This window comes from Zea mays, chromosome 2, assembly GCF_902167145.1.
Source record: "Zea mays cultivar B73 chromosome 2, Zm-B73-REFERENCE-NAM-5.0, whole genome shotgun sequence".
Lineage (NCBI taxonomy): Eukaryota > Viridiplantae > Streptophyta > Magnoliopsida > Poales > Poaceae > Zea > Zea mays.
In genome coordinates this window covers 38,189,098-38,203,452 of record NC_050097.1, presented here as the reverse complement: position 1 = coordinate 38,203,452, position 14,355 = coordinate 38,189,098, and the positions used below count along the sequence as shown (strand labels likewise).

At 46.3% G+C, this 14,355-nt stretch overlaps 1 pseudogene; it reads right to left on the bottom strand.

Annotated features, from left to right (window-relative positions):
* Positions 1-230: 230 nt before the first annotated feature.
* LOC103648565 (very-long-chain 3-oxoacyl-CoA reductase 1-like) lies at positions 231-13,824 on the bottom strand (annotated as a pseudogene).
* Between the last annotated feature and the right edge of the window lie 531 nt (positions 13,825-14,355).

Here is a 14,355-nt window from a genome sequence, read left to right as displayed (position 1 = left end):
CGAATGAGATTGGGTGGTTAGGTGGGGATACCTATGTTAGTGTGTTTATTTAATTTCTAGTGAATGTGGCTAATTTAAAGAGATAAATTGTTATTTCGGGTATTCACTATATCCGAACCCTAACTGATATATTTCGGATATCCGGCTTGATAAGATCCACGCCGAACCATATCTAATATATTTCGGATATCCAACCCGATAAGATTAACATGTGAGTTTTCTTATCTAAATCATGTCCACCGAGTACGTCCATCGGATAAGAAACCTGCGGGCTGCCATCCCACATCTTGGTGGCAGCGGGACGGTAGAATGGCGAAGGCGGAGCCGATGTTCACCACCGCGCCTCGCCCGCGTCGCACCATACCGGGGAGCACGACATGTGTCACCCGTGTGACGGTGTCGACATTGAGCCGTATCAGGTTACGCACGAGCTCCTCGTCCACTACTTTGCGCGCGTACGGGTAGCACGCGCCGGCGCTGTTCACGAGCACATCGACGTCGAGCTCCCCGAGGAACTCCCCGAGCACGTCGCCTTGGCGGCGAGGCCGTCGCCGGCGAAGTCGAGCACGAAGGTGCGGACCTGGACGCCGGGGCGTCTGGCCCTGGCCTCGGCCGACACGGTGGTGAGCTTGTCGGCGCTGCGGCCCACGAGGACAAGCCCGAGGGCCACCGCGGCCAGGCGGAACGCGAGCGAGCGGCCGATGTCGTCGGTGGCGCCCATGATGACGACGGCGCAGCGGCCTTGCGGGTCGCAAGAACGCCGTGTACAGCCACAGCGCCAGGCGGGCCGAGGCGCGCGCTGAGAGCAGGAGCCCCACCAGTGTCGCGAGAGCGAGCCCACGCGTGCTGCGCGTGCGCGCTCCACGCCGCTGCGGCCATGGGAGTGGCGATGTGTGATATCCTGGCCCCTGGGATGATGATTTCCTGACCCAAGACTTAATAAAATTAATAGTGTAATCATATCAACAAGGTATATCTTCTTTTTTGGAAGCCTATCTTAAAAGAACCTTCAAGTTAAGCGTGCTTGGCTTGGAGCAATTTGGGATGGGTGACCGACCGGAAAGTTTTCTCGGATGCGCATGAGTGAGGACAAAGTGCACAAAAGACCTATGTTAGTCTGTGAGGACAATATATGATCCTAGCGACCTGCCAGGAGTAAGTATTACCGGTTCAGAGATTGGACAGGGTGTTACACGATGAGCCAACAAGAGGTAGGCTAGGTGGTGCTTACAGCTCCGCGCTGTTTCGCAGTGGATCTGGCTGCTGCAGATGGGTACGGTTTGAGCTCGTCGTGGCCTAGTTCTGGTTGTAGCGCCTGCAGATATAGCACGGGACGTGAGTGAGGGTGTCTGCTGGTATGCTCTTGCTGGCCTTTGGTGGTGCGCGATTGCCGGGTGGAGTGGGCAGTGACCGTGAGCTGGTAACTGTTGGCGAGGCGTGCCACCTGTATCAGACTATCTCCAGCAACTTACTTACTTAATCATATCTATACCCATATTTAAATTATACTCTACAAATAGAGCAATATACAATATAAAATTGTGCAAAACAGTATTTTCGTGATTAGAGATGGCAATGGGTACCCGAAACCCGAAACCCGATGGGTTTTTACCCCATTAGGGTATGGGTTTGGGTCAATTTTCATACCCATGGGTTTGTTAATGGGCATAAATGTATACCCGACGGGTTCACGGGTACGGGTTTGTTCCTATAGTACCCAAACCCGTGAACCCGTGGGTTTTTTAAACCCGACCAAACCTAGTACATATTGTAATCTTATTTTATAAACGAACAACAAACTTGTTATCTACCTATTTGAATGTATAAGTAGCTGATGATAGTGTTGCTTGCTTGCTATTATAGTTATTACTAGCGTTATATATGTGGTGGATGTATAACTTAGTGCAAGGTAACTTGATTATACAACTTATTATTTGTATTTAATTCTCTCTACTAATATTTTTATACCAAATCAAGAACTCGTTGTTCATTACATAAATTTTGGACCATGATCTCATTAATCATTACGATACTTATTGATTATAAAAAGAATAAGCATATTGGAGATAAAAACCCGCGGGTAACCCGTGGGTACCCGCAAACCCGATGGGTACGGGTTTGGGCAAAATTTCAAACCCGTCATGGGTACGGGTTTTTTAATGGGTGTAAATATTTTTCACGGGTACGGGTTTGGGATAGCAAAACCCGGCGGGTTTGTACCCGTTGCCATCTCTATTCGTGATCATATGAGTGTAATATACAACAGTTCACCTACATGTTTACCAAAAACATTATTTTGCGCTATACATATCAATGTTTTGTAGAGTGCAGTTTAAATATTAACTTGGATAAGCTGCTGGAGATAATTTTAGAGAACATCTCCAACGACGACTTCTATAAAAGTACTCTAAAAATTTAAAATAGATATATTTTATAGAATTTAGGGCACCAATAAAAAATTAAGGTCCAACAGTAATGTCCTAAATCGAGTGATTAACCGAAATCTGTTAATATACTCTGTTAGTTTGGAAAAGGAAAGTTTTGTGAAGCACCCGTTCGTTTAGATTTAGATATGGGGTAACCCATAATGTGCAGTATATTTATTGCACTTCAAAAGATGATCTATATTTTTTAACATTTTTTTTGTAAAACAATATATTGTTGGAGCAGTTTTGTTTTGTAGCTTGAGACATATAATTTATTTTGGGATAGTGTTGGAGATGCTCTAATTAGAACTGGACATTCAAGTTAGTCCAAAAATTCGGGTTAGACTCTTCGGGTTTTTAAAATTTTGGATTTTCAGAAACGGTACCTGATATATGCTTTTATAGACTGGGTAGCCAAATTTCAGGTACCCGTTTTTTCGGCTTCGAGTAGTCCATTCTATCCAATTTTAAACCACCAGCTTATCTGCTGCATCTAGGGATGGACAAAATACTCGTGGCTCGATAACTCGCTCGACTCGGCTCGTTTTAATTTTGTAGCGAGCCAAGCTGGAATTCTAGCTCGGTTCTTTAATGAGCCAACTCGGGTTAGCTCGTGAGCTAGCTCGCGAGCCAAATGAGCCAAGCCACAACACAAATTTGTCTAGTCATTGGTGTCGTCTCATCTCTCATAGTCTTGTCTTCTCGTAGTTATGATCTGTAATATAGACATGTGTGGATGTGCCACGTACTTAAATATTTGCATTGTTGCATGGTTATATACATATATTGCATATTTAATATTTGATTATTGGTTATGATTTTTGTGAACTTTGTTTTCTAGCAGCATATGATGTTAGTGTTGTGCAATAAAATGTTACATATTTGTGGAATAGATGATGAATTGCTTTATAATGATACTTGTTGCTATCTTATTATAATAAAAGGGTTTGTAAATATGTAAGTTAATACATATTTGGTTATTCAATTTAATATTGAAAGTTGGAAGCTAGGACAACAATATGATAATAATATTATAAAGTTTTTGGGATTATAGTGTTAAACACTTAAAACATGATTTTTTCGGTTATATATATTTGTGTATATAGATTTTTGTATTTAGTTGTGTGGCTCGCGAGCCTAACGAGCTGACTCGAGCTCCCTAACGAGCCGAGTCGAACCAGATGTTTAGCTCGTTAGTATAACGAGCCGAGCCGAGCTGGCTTGTTACAGTAACGAACCATAACGAGCCGAGCCATAATGAGCCAAGCTGGCTCGATATCCACTCCTAGGCCCTAGCTGCATCGTTGATCACTAGACAGGGGCGGAGCCAGCCCTTATTTTGGGGTCAGCTGACCCCGGTAGTTTTTTGAATATCTAATAGAAAAACGGTGTTAATAACAAAAGTTCTATAGTAAAGATCCAGTAGATAATACTGATGACCCCAATAAATTATTTGCTAGCTTCGCTACTGTCACTAGATTAACCATTCCGGCAGCAAACGCCATATCGAGGTTGATCAAGGAAGACGTACGGGGGCCTTTGCATTGCTTGGCAGCAGCAATAGAGTCGAGTCCCGTCCTCGTTTTTCTAAAAAAAATATGCCTTGCGGATTCGGATCGTCGATAGAAGATTTTGAATCCTGCTCCTTGATCACAGTAAGCCATGCATCTGAGCATTTTTCGGTGGAGTTGCAAGGGCGGACGGCGGACCAGGATTATGGCACGGGAGGAGCCGGGTAATTCACCAAATACTGTAACGACGCATTTGGATCCCTTAATTTCAGGATAATTGGAATTCACTCAATAAAGTAACTTATTTAGTTTGGAATTTAATATTCCATCATTTTCCAAAGTTTAGATATAAGCCTATCTTAAAGTTATGGGGTAAATGGTGTGAAATGATTTTATGCATTAGTAGAATTTGTTCCTACTCTTTAACTTAACATGACACACTTCGTCTCACTCCTTTATAGTAAAATGTAGCACATAAATATTTCCGACATCTTGCTAATAATAGTATACAAATATATTTTATATAAAACCGAATTAGCTTAATTGATATATGCCTAAATTACTATTATTAGAATGAAATTCAATTCCAATGATCCAAACAGGACGTAAGGTAAAAAATATCGTAGAATATATACACATGTGTACACTAATTTACGTATTAGTACAAAAAATAAATAAATAAAAGAGACTTGCACCATATAATTGTGTATTAATTAACTCCATTAGAGATAAAAAATAATTTGATTCTACAATAATCGGACAAATTAAAAGCTTCGATTATATCGTGAGAGTTGATCATAGCTATCAATTATATATCAACATAAATGATTAAGTAACTTCACATAAAATTATCTCTCCTTTTATTTCGTATATGTGTTTTGATAAGTTTTGTACCTAAAATGCTCTTTTAGTGGTTGCAGTTGAGACTAGAAAAGTGACCATCAATATTAATAATTCGTAAACCATTAGATACATGGAACTTTTACACAATTTGACAAGAATTTTTATCGATCAACAAGTGATCGTAATGTATTTGGCTCTAGATGGTTACTCAAGGTGAAGCGACAATTCGTCGCGCACACATCAACTATCCGGTGACAACTTTCGACTGAAATTCATCGATTTTATTATTAACGACGAATTTGATGCTTTACAAAACGTGACAAATTTTTATTTAGATAGAAAAAATTATTTTGGCCAAAGAAAATTATATACTTCATATTGTATGTGTATAAATATATAAACTGTATGAGATGGTTAGGGGGCCCACAACCCTATCCCCGGCTCCACCCTTGTTTGTATGTCAACATGTATGTGGCTGGTAGCAGAGGCGGCAATATACATGTCCAAATGGGTGAGTTGTGCCAGGCCGGTACGTCTAGGACTGTTAGGTTGAAGGGCCATGGCAGGCTGGGCCACTGTGTCGCATTTCAGGCCCAAGCACAACATGAATATAGCCACGTCGTGTTGGACCGGCCCGTAGTCTGCTAAGGCCTGCCATGCTTTGATCGGAAAAGGAAAATAAGCAAAAAAAAGAGAGAGACTAAAATCAAGCCTTTTCAAGGGCTCAAACCTTGGTTGGGGATTTTAAGAGTCTTGCCGCACCTTCTAGCTAGGTAAACCTTTTACGTCTAAACTATTAATTTTGCTTCTAATATACATAGGAATGCACTGGAAAATTTTAAAAAAATAATCGAGTCTTGCTCGGGCCGGCACGACGTGTCACGACAACAGCCCAAGCACGACACGAATAACGAGATTGTGCCGTCATGAGCCCGTCAACTATTGGGCTATGTCGTGTTCGTGACAGGCCAAAAGTGTGTCGTGCCACAGACAGCCCGGCGGGCATGACCCATCACCGGGCTATGTCGTGCTCATGACAGGCCAAAAGTGTGTCCACAGACAGCCCAGTAGGCATGACCCATCTGAACATGTATAGCCGGTAGGGCACCCGGAGGACAAGGCGTGTGCATGCAAGCCATTGTCACGTCCATGGGTTTGCCTTGCCGTCTAGATCGGTCAGTTGTTGCAGTTGGGTCTTGATTGTGTTGAGAACTACATTACCACAGATCACCAGATCCACTCCATTCCCTCCCGTCAACAGTAGAGGCGCAATAAACTGTAGAGAACCCGTCTCCCTTTTCATAAGCATGACAGAGGAAACACACGAGACATAGGATATAGGGTTGGTCCTCTGGCCTCTTTCTGATCTCTATTCCATATGAGGGGTATAAATTCTATATATAGAGACGCGATAGCCCGCAAGGCTATATTCGGTATTTGACCACATAACCCTTCATTAGGGTTTCTCAACACTCCCCCTTGGGCGAATACCGCGATCAACACATGCCTCATTAAAACTCCAAAAAAACCAGTGGGAAAATATGGAGAAAGAGCGCAAGGTGACGCATGTTGCATTTGCACTTTATTGCCTCGTAAAAAACCTCATGTGAGAAACTTCACGAAAACTCACTAAGGAAAAAGAGTACAACAACTGTCATCAGGACATATTTCGATCTTCTAGATCTAGATTCCATTGAATCTTCTATAAAGACTAACTTTAGAAATGTGCTCCCCTGATCCTTGCAAAACCGTATCAATAAGGCAAAACATCTTCTTCTGTAAGTATATGCACATAAAGATTTAGCAAACGGATTGAATATCCTTACAAGGACTATTTCAGGAACTTTACGTCTACTCACTTCTAGAATATACGAGGAAAGTGCACGTATCAACATAAATAAACCACTTTGAATAATGGTTATGCCATTAATTGTCTCACGATTGTGATCAATGTAAGCATTCGCTCCCCCTGACGATGACATTGTCAAAGTCTTTATCCCTCGTAACTCAAAGACATCCTTCAAGATATGTGTCTCATTGTTCATCTGGAACAATGAGGGTGGATGAGGCTAGGGAGCTACACCTTTCATTCTATCATACACCACAATGTATACATAGTTGTGCAAAGCAAATAACTTGTCCTTCCATAGGGCTTATAAGATATTATAGTTGTAATAGTACATATTCTAGATATGACTCATCGCTCCAGGCGTTCATTCATTGCAACTTCTATGATGATGTAACAAAAGTCCATCAAAGATCGTAATCCATCAGGGATTTTTCATCGATCAGATACATCGTTATAGTCTGTCATTCTGGCATAATGGAGATATTTTGCCAGTAACACCTAAACCTTATAGGTTTCTGCCATCAGAGCTTTAGAGGATACCGTAATTCCACATCAAGTAGAAAATACCATGAGTAAAACTCGTGGAATGCACATGTGCTTATTCGGTGAACTTCAAGTCTTTTTGGTACCTCATCTTATTTCTTTTCGGTTCTGTATGGGTCTTTATCCCTTTATAGGGATTATCAAACGTTGGTGTTTAACACATACTTTATTTCTTCTGAAAAGTTCCATCAAGGAACTATAATCTCATATAGGAGATATTATCTCTACATAGGAGAGTGTTGATTCGTCAGGAATGTATTATTCGGTACGAGATTTATATGTTGCATATTTATGATTCAAAGATATGAGTCCTCCTAGGATCACATGACGGATCTTCAGAATCCTATTAACTGCATATTTTAATTCATGTCATTTGTTAGATATATTACATAGCAGAACAGTGTTTATTAAACACATATGTGGGGTGGGTCTCTCGCAAGACCACTTGAACCATCACATTCACCACACATTATTTCAATAGTGCCCATAAATGTTCGAACTTCAAGCTCGCGACTTCCATTTTACGATTATTGGTTCAGTCTCGATTGCATTTATCAATGACCCGATGAGAGAGCTTCAAGCACTCATGCCTAGGACTTTGTTTTGGATCCGTTTGCAATCTAGAGAGGCAAGATATGTGTCAACATATTTGTCTCCCACATTTAATAATGATCTCCGTCATTTCCCTAAACAAAAGATTCATTGTTTCGTATTCCCAGCACAATGATATTGCGCGCATTACTAGAAACTTTATCATCAAGATGAACCTCTTCGTGAGGCAAATCACCAGCAGGGCGAGTTCATCAGAGGAGAGTTATTTACAGACCACGTGAATCTGCAATCAGAACATATGCTTTGACTAAGGCCGATGGATCATATTCGCAGGCGTCCCTGCATAATAGATCAAATGCCAATAAGTCAAATGTGGATATGATATTAATCCCGGGTATATCCACATCTACATCAGGTAGAAGCATTTAGACCAATATGGTTACTCCTCAACGATTTCTGGCAAACTCCATATACACAAGAGTAAACACTAAACGACAAGTTCAGTTTGGTTTTCGTGCGTTTATTAAATATTGAGGCATTACACTAGATGGGCATTTATCTCCCCCTAATACCGAGATGTTCTAAAAGCATACATATAAAATCCCCAACCACAATCAACCAGTTGTGGCCAATGTATGCTATTGTGGTGATTTATTTGGGAAATCTTACGCACATTACAGGTAGGGGTTTTATGCAGTGAGCTTTGGACTTAGATTAATGTAGTGGCATGAATACTACATATTTATCCTTCAACATGAAGGATTAGTCTCAACATCCAGCGAGACACGCAACAAGAAGTTGCTTCGTGGTTACAATTCTGCAAACTTATATTGTTATTATTACCAAATACACAGTCAATCATTAAGATTTAGACTGATATGCGCAACATTATTTTTTATCTATAAGGGTTCTTCAGGGGTGAAAGGGAAATGTGCCCTTGGGCCATTTCTATAATGTTTTGGTGATTAAGTGTCCAACACATAGTAAGTGAGTAGCTATGTCCCAAAGATTGAAAAGGTGCAAATCAAGGCATGAGGTATGTTTCTAGACTTAGTGCATTTGTTTTTGAATACTAATGAAGTTATCTAAGTGCTAGAAATAGTGAGAAAAGAAGAAGAAAAGAAACCAAAAAGATTTGGCTCGATGCAGCCAAAACAGTGTCGGGTGCGCCAGGCTGGTCTCCGGTGAAAAGGCCGCTCTCGGGAAAAGATCAGCGGCGTACGACTATAATTCAACGGACTGTCCGGTGGTGCACCGGACTGTCCGGTGAGCCAACGGTCGGCCGCGCAATCCGCGGGCGACGTGTGGCCCGCACCAACGGTCGGCAGGGGGCACCGTACAGTGTCTGGTGCGCCATTGGGCCCGAAGCTGCAACGGTCGACTATGCCTTATTTGGAAGGCAATCGCGCACCGGACAGCTACAGTGAGTGTCCGGTGGTGCATCGGACTGTCCGGTGCACCGCACGACAGAAGGCAAGATTAGCCTTCCAAGATTGTCTTCAACGGCTCCTAGCTGCCTTGGGGCTATAAAAGGGACCCCTAGGCGCATGGAGGAGTCACACAAGCATTCACTAAGCATCCTAAGGCATCCAGACTCTGTTCCCGCGCATTCGTTTCGTTGTGTTAGAGATTTGAGCTCTATTTGAGTCGATGACTCCCTGTGGTGTCATTTGAGCTCAAGTCTTCTCTTGTGTGCGTGGGTGTACTGTGATTTGTGCCTTGTGTGTGTTGCTCATCCCAACCTTACTCCGTGCTTTCATTGTGATCTTTGTTGTAAGGGCGAGAGACTCCAATCTTGTGGAGATTCCTCGCAAATGGGAATAATCATCTAAAGGAAAATCCGTGGTATTCAAGTTGATCATCAGATCACTTGAAAGGGGTTGAGTGCAACCCTCGTCCATTGGGACGCCACAACGTGGAAGTAGGCAAGTATTACTTGGCCGAACCACGGGATAAAAATCGTGTGTCTTGTGTTGATCTCTCTGTGATTATTTGTGTTCACAAGAACTCGCTTCAAGTTATTTAGCCATACTAATACTCATAACTAAGTTTTGTGGCTATTAGTGTTTGAATTTTACAGGATCACCTATTCACCCCCTCTAGGTGCTCTCAATTGGTATCAGAGTCGTACTCTTCATTTAAGGGACTAATCGCCCGAAGAGATGGATCCTAAGGGAAAGGGGATGGTGGTCAACGACAAGGAAAAGGAGTCCTTCCTCAACGAGCCTAGAGACGACAAGCCAATCGACTCAGGCTTGAGTCACAAGAAAAGAGACGGGAAGAAGAAGAGGTGCATCAAGAAGATCATCTACTACGACAGTGATGCCTCGTCTTCCTCACCACACGACGACGACGATGACTACTCGTCAAAGAAGAAACCGGTTAATCAAAACTATTCATTTGATTATTCTCGTATTCCATTCAATTCTAATGCTTATTTGCTATCAATTCCACTTGGGAAACCTCCACACTTTGATGGAGAAGACTACTCTTTTTGGAGTCACAAAATGCGTAGTCACTTATTTTCTCTCTATCCTAGTATTTGGGAGATTGTTGAAAATGGAATGCATTTTGATAGTACTGACAACCCCGTTTTCATCAATGAGCAAATTCATAAAAATGCACAAGCTACTACTGTCTTGCTAGCTTCACTTTGCAGGGATGAATATAATAAGGTGAGTGGCTTGGACAATGCCAAGCAAATATGGGACACCCTCAAGATATCTCATGAGGGAAACGACGCCACCATGATCATCAAAATGGAGTTGGTGGATGGCGAGCTGGGAAGATTTGCGATGATCAGGGGAGAGGAGCCACCTCAGACCTACAACAGGCTCAAGACCCTCATCAACAAGATTAGAAGATATGGAAGCACAAGATGGACGGACCACGACGTGCTAAGGTCATTCACGGTAATTGACCCCCATCTTGTCAATCTTATTCGTGAAAACCCCAGGTACACCAAGATGACGCCCGAGGAGATACTCGGAAAATTCGTGAGCGGGCACATGATGGTAAAGGAGGCATGAAACGTGGATGACGCCTTGAACGGTCCACTACCGATCTACGAGCTGTAGCCTGTTGCTCTCAAAGCAACAAGCAGCAAGGAGGCACTACCAAGCAAGGTAGCTCAAGTGGAGGCTGTCGGACTCAATGAAGATGAGATGACGCTTATCATCAAGCGCTTCAAGACCGCGCTCAAAGGACGCAAAGAATACCCCTCCAAGAATAAAACAAAGGGAAAGCGCTCCTGCTTCAAATGTGGTAAGACTGGTCATTTTATAGCTCAATGCCCAAATAAAGATAATGACCAGGAATAAGAAAAGTATGGGAAGAGGGAGAAGAAGAAGGTTTACAAGAAGGAGAAGGGCGAGGCACACCTTGGAAAAGAATGGGATTCAGACTGCTCTTCATCCGACTCCGACGATGAAGGACTGGCAGCCTCGGCCATCAACAAGTCTTCTCTCTTCCCCAACGAACGCCATTGTCGGAGAGCAAATCCCCGGGCGGGTAGCAGAGTGCACCCGCCCTAAATTCTAAGATGAGGAGGGGCCTAAGCGTTTTGCTTGTTAGTTGGAAAAGTGGGAAGAACATAAGAACACACAAGGATTTAGAGTGGTTCGGGCCGCCGGAGCGTAACACCCTACTCCACTGTGTGATGTATTGCTCGAGAGCTTGTATGAACTTGTGAGACTAAGAATGGGTCTAAAAGATTGAGCTTGTGTGTAACGTTGCATGCCTCCCCTTTTATAGCTGAAGGGGGCATGCACAAGGGTACTGGGCCCCGACATGTGGGCCTAGGGACATAAAGAATATAGCGCTTGGAGCCGCCAATGCTTGCTGCTGGGGCAACCTTCTCGTGCCCTGACGCTCGAGATCTCTGTATCCTTGGCGTGCAGGGGAAGCTTCTTGTAGAAGGGACGATGAGTATTGTGTGCCGCTCGGCACGGGCGCACTGTTCACCAACAGACTGGTCAGGCGCGCCATCTGCTGGGTGACCCTGATACTGTCTGCCAGCGGATTGGACAGGACGCATTAAATGCTGAGAGGGCACGTCGCCCGTCAGCGTGGTGGCAGATGGCGCGTCCTTTCCGCAATAAATGCAAAAGACTGCACAACCGTATGGGCCTTACGTCAGGCTCGACCCGTTGGCTTATGTCACGAGCCACAAGCCACGCGGCCGCGGCGAGTTTCCGCCTGAGCGGGGAGCGTAGGGCAAGGCCTGGACACGTGTCGGCACCGGACCCTTGCTTGTGTCGGGGTCCTCTCCATCCCGGGACCTTGCTAAGGCCCGGACCTCACTCGGGGAGACCCGACATGTCTCCTCGGGAGCTCCAGACTCATACTCACAGGGGTTCGGTGTTCTTCTGCGGAGGTCCGGACCCAACGGTGCTTCCTGGGATGTATTATCCTTCCTCGCCACGTGGTGCCCTTAGACCTGCCCATGTGGTGGGGTCGGGTGCCACTCTCCGTGTGACCTAGAGGTGTCGTACGGGTGCAGCGTCTTCATACTGTGGAAGAGGGTACCCATGATTCAGGGTACCGACAGTGGCCCCCGAGCCCGCCTCAGGGGAGGATGCGAGCCTGTAGGTGGGGCCAGAGTCTAATTTGCGGTTGGCCTGCTGCTCATGTGCGCCAGTTGGCGCAATCACCGCCGGCCCGCCTATGGTCATGCCGACTGCCACGCCTATTCCCACGGCTGACTGGCCCGTGACCATCATACTTAATGTCACTGTTGGGCCACGCGCGGGGTGCCTCGAGTTACTGCACTGGTTTTGAAAAACTTATCTTTTCAGACTTCTGCGACGGTCCTGAAAAGACGTGGCATTGGCGCAAGCGGCAGTGCAATTTTTCCGCACCCAGTAACCGGCGCGTCGGTTGCATGACATGTGGGCCTGGGCCCCCGAGTTGAACTGCCGGTCGCAGCGAAGCTGAGGGGGCGCACAACCGCGAGGAGGTTGTACGCTTCTTGTGTGGCGGTTCACCTTTTTTTACCGCTGGCTACGACGGAGATGAAGGGGCGCTTAACCGTGGGGCGGTTGCATGCCCCTTATGCGACGATTTGCCCTCCTGACCGCTGGTTACCCCGAAGATGAAGGGGCGCATAACCGCGTGGCAGTTGCACGCTCCTTCTTCGGGTCAGTCTGTATGATATGTGGGGCCTGACCCCCATGTCATAAGGTGGGAACCTTGGTGCACGTCGGGGGAGACTTCGCCCGTGACACTTCGGGGGCGCAAGTGGGGAGATCTGTCTTTAAAAAGGGGTCGATCTCCTGGGCAGTAGACATGCCTCGCTCCTCTTGCGACCATCGCGCCCTTCCGCCTTCCGGGCCTCCAGATGGGGTGTGCCGGTGTTCTCTGGAGGGATCCGCGTCAGGGCCGTCTCCTCCGGCGATCTCATCACCGAAGAGCCCGCGCCTGTGGTGGTGCCGCCGATCTTGTCTTCTTCTTGTTGTTGTTAGAGGAGTGCAACCCCATGGGGGTTGGCATTCTTCCGCCATCGCTCGGCTTCAAGGATTTTCATCATGCAGCCTAGCTGCAATCTCCCACCAGTGGTCATCTAGAGGGATGACCACCAGCCTTGTGGTGGGGAGAAGCAAGCCAGGCTGCGGCCTCCCTCCTGCCCTTAGCTTCAAGGATGTTCATCATCCGCGCTGGGGAGGAGAGCGAGCCGAGTTGGGGTCCTGCCTTCCGCATGGGCTGGCGGCCCGCTTCTTCCTCCAGCATTCGGGGGAGAAGGGCGTTCGCCAGCCTTGCGAAGAAGGCGAACTCTGGGTATGCGGGGCCAGCCGTCTGAGGCGCCGTCAGCTGCCGCGTGCCTGGCTCCTTGGCCTGGGTGGCTTTGGTGCCGCCTCCGGCGCTGCCTCCTGCCGCTTTGACGGGGCGTGGCTGTCCGTCCACCGCACGGGCGACGGTTGCGCCGTGCGTATGTCGGCCACATCCACGGCTTTTCCCGCGCCGTCGGCCGCCCCGGGGGGTCGTACAAGACGTCGTACGCCGTGGGGGCGACGGTGGCTTTCTTGGATGGTCTTGTCCTCACTCCCGCAGCGAGGATGGGAGCGAGGACCTCTTCGTGCGTGCTGGGGCAGCCGCCGCCCATCGGTGAAGAGGTGGTCGCTGCCGTTGGATGGGCTGATGTGGACGCCACCGCTGGTGAGGTTGTCCACTACAGAGGTGGTTGCCTCCACTAGCGAGATTGTCAGTGCCACCTGCTGCCGAACCCCCGACTCTTTGGCTTTAATGGCCTCGTTGTCACCCCCCGTAGGAAGACAGGGGCGAGGACCCTTCCGCAGTGGCGTACATGTTGAGGTGATCGCCGCTACAGGCGAGTCGTCGGCGCAGAGGCGGCCATCGCTGTTGGTGCTGATGTGGTCGCCTCCGCTGGCGAGCCGCTTGGAGCTAGCTATCCCGTGGCCCAACTGGTGTGGGGGTAGTTCATTCCTGCAAGGTAGAGATGGAACTAGGGCTCCACTTGAAAACAGATGTAATACTTTCGCTTTTTGTAAGGTACTCAAAAGTACTCATTAATTAAGCAGTATTAGCACTTATCTATTTTCAACTTGTTTCTGCTGTGTGCGATTTTGTTGACTCCTACCTGGTACCTGGCCCCCCGCTTGGGATGCAGGATTGT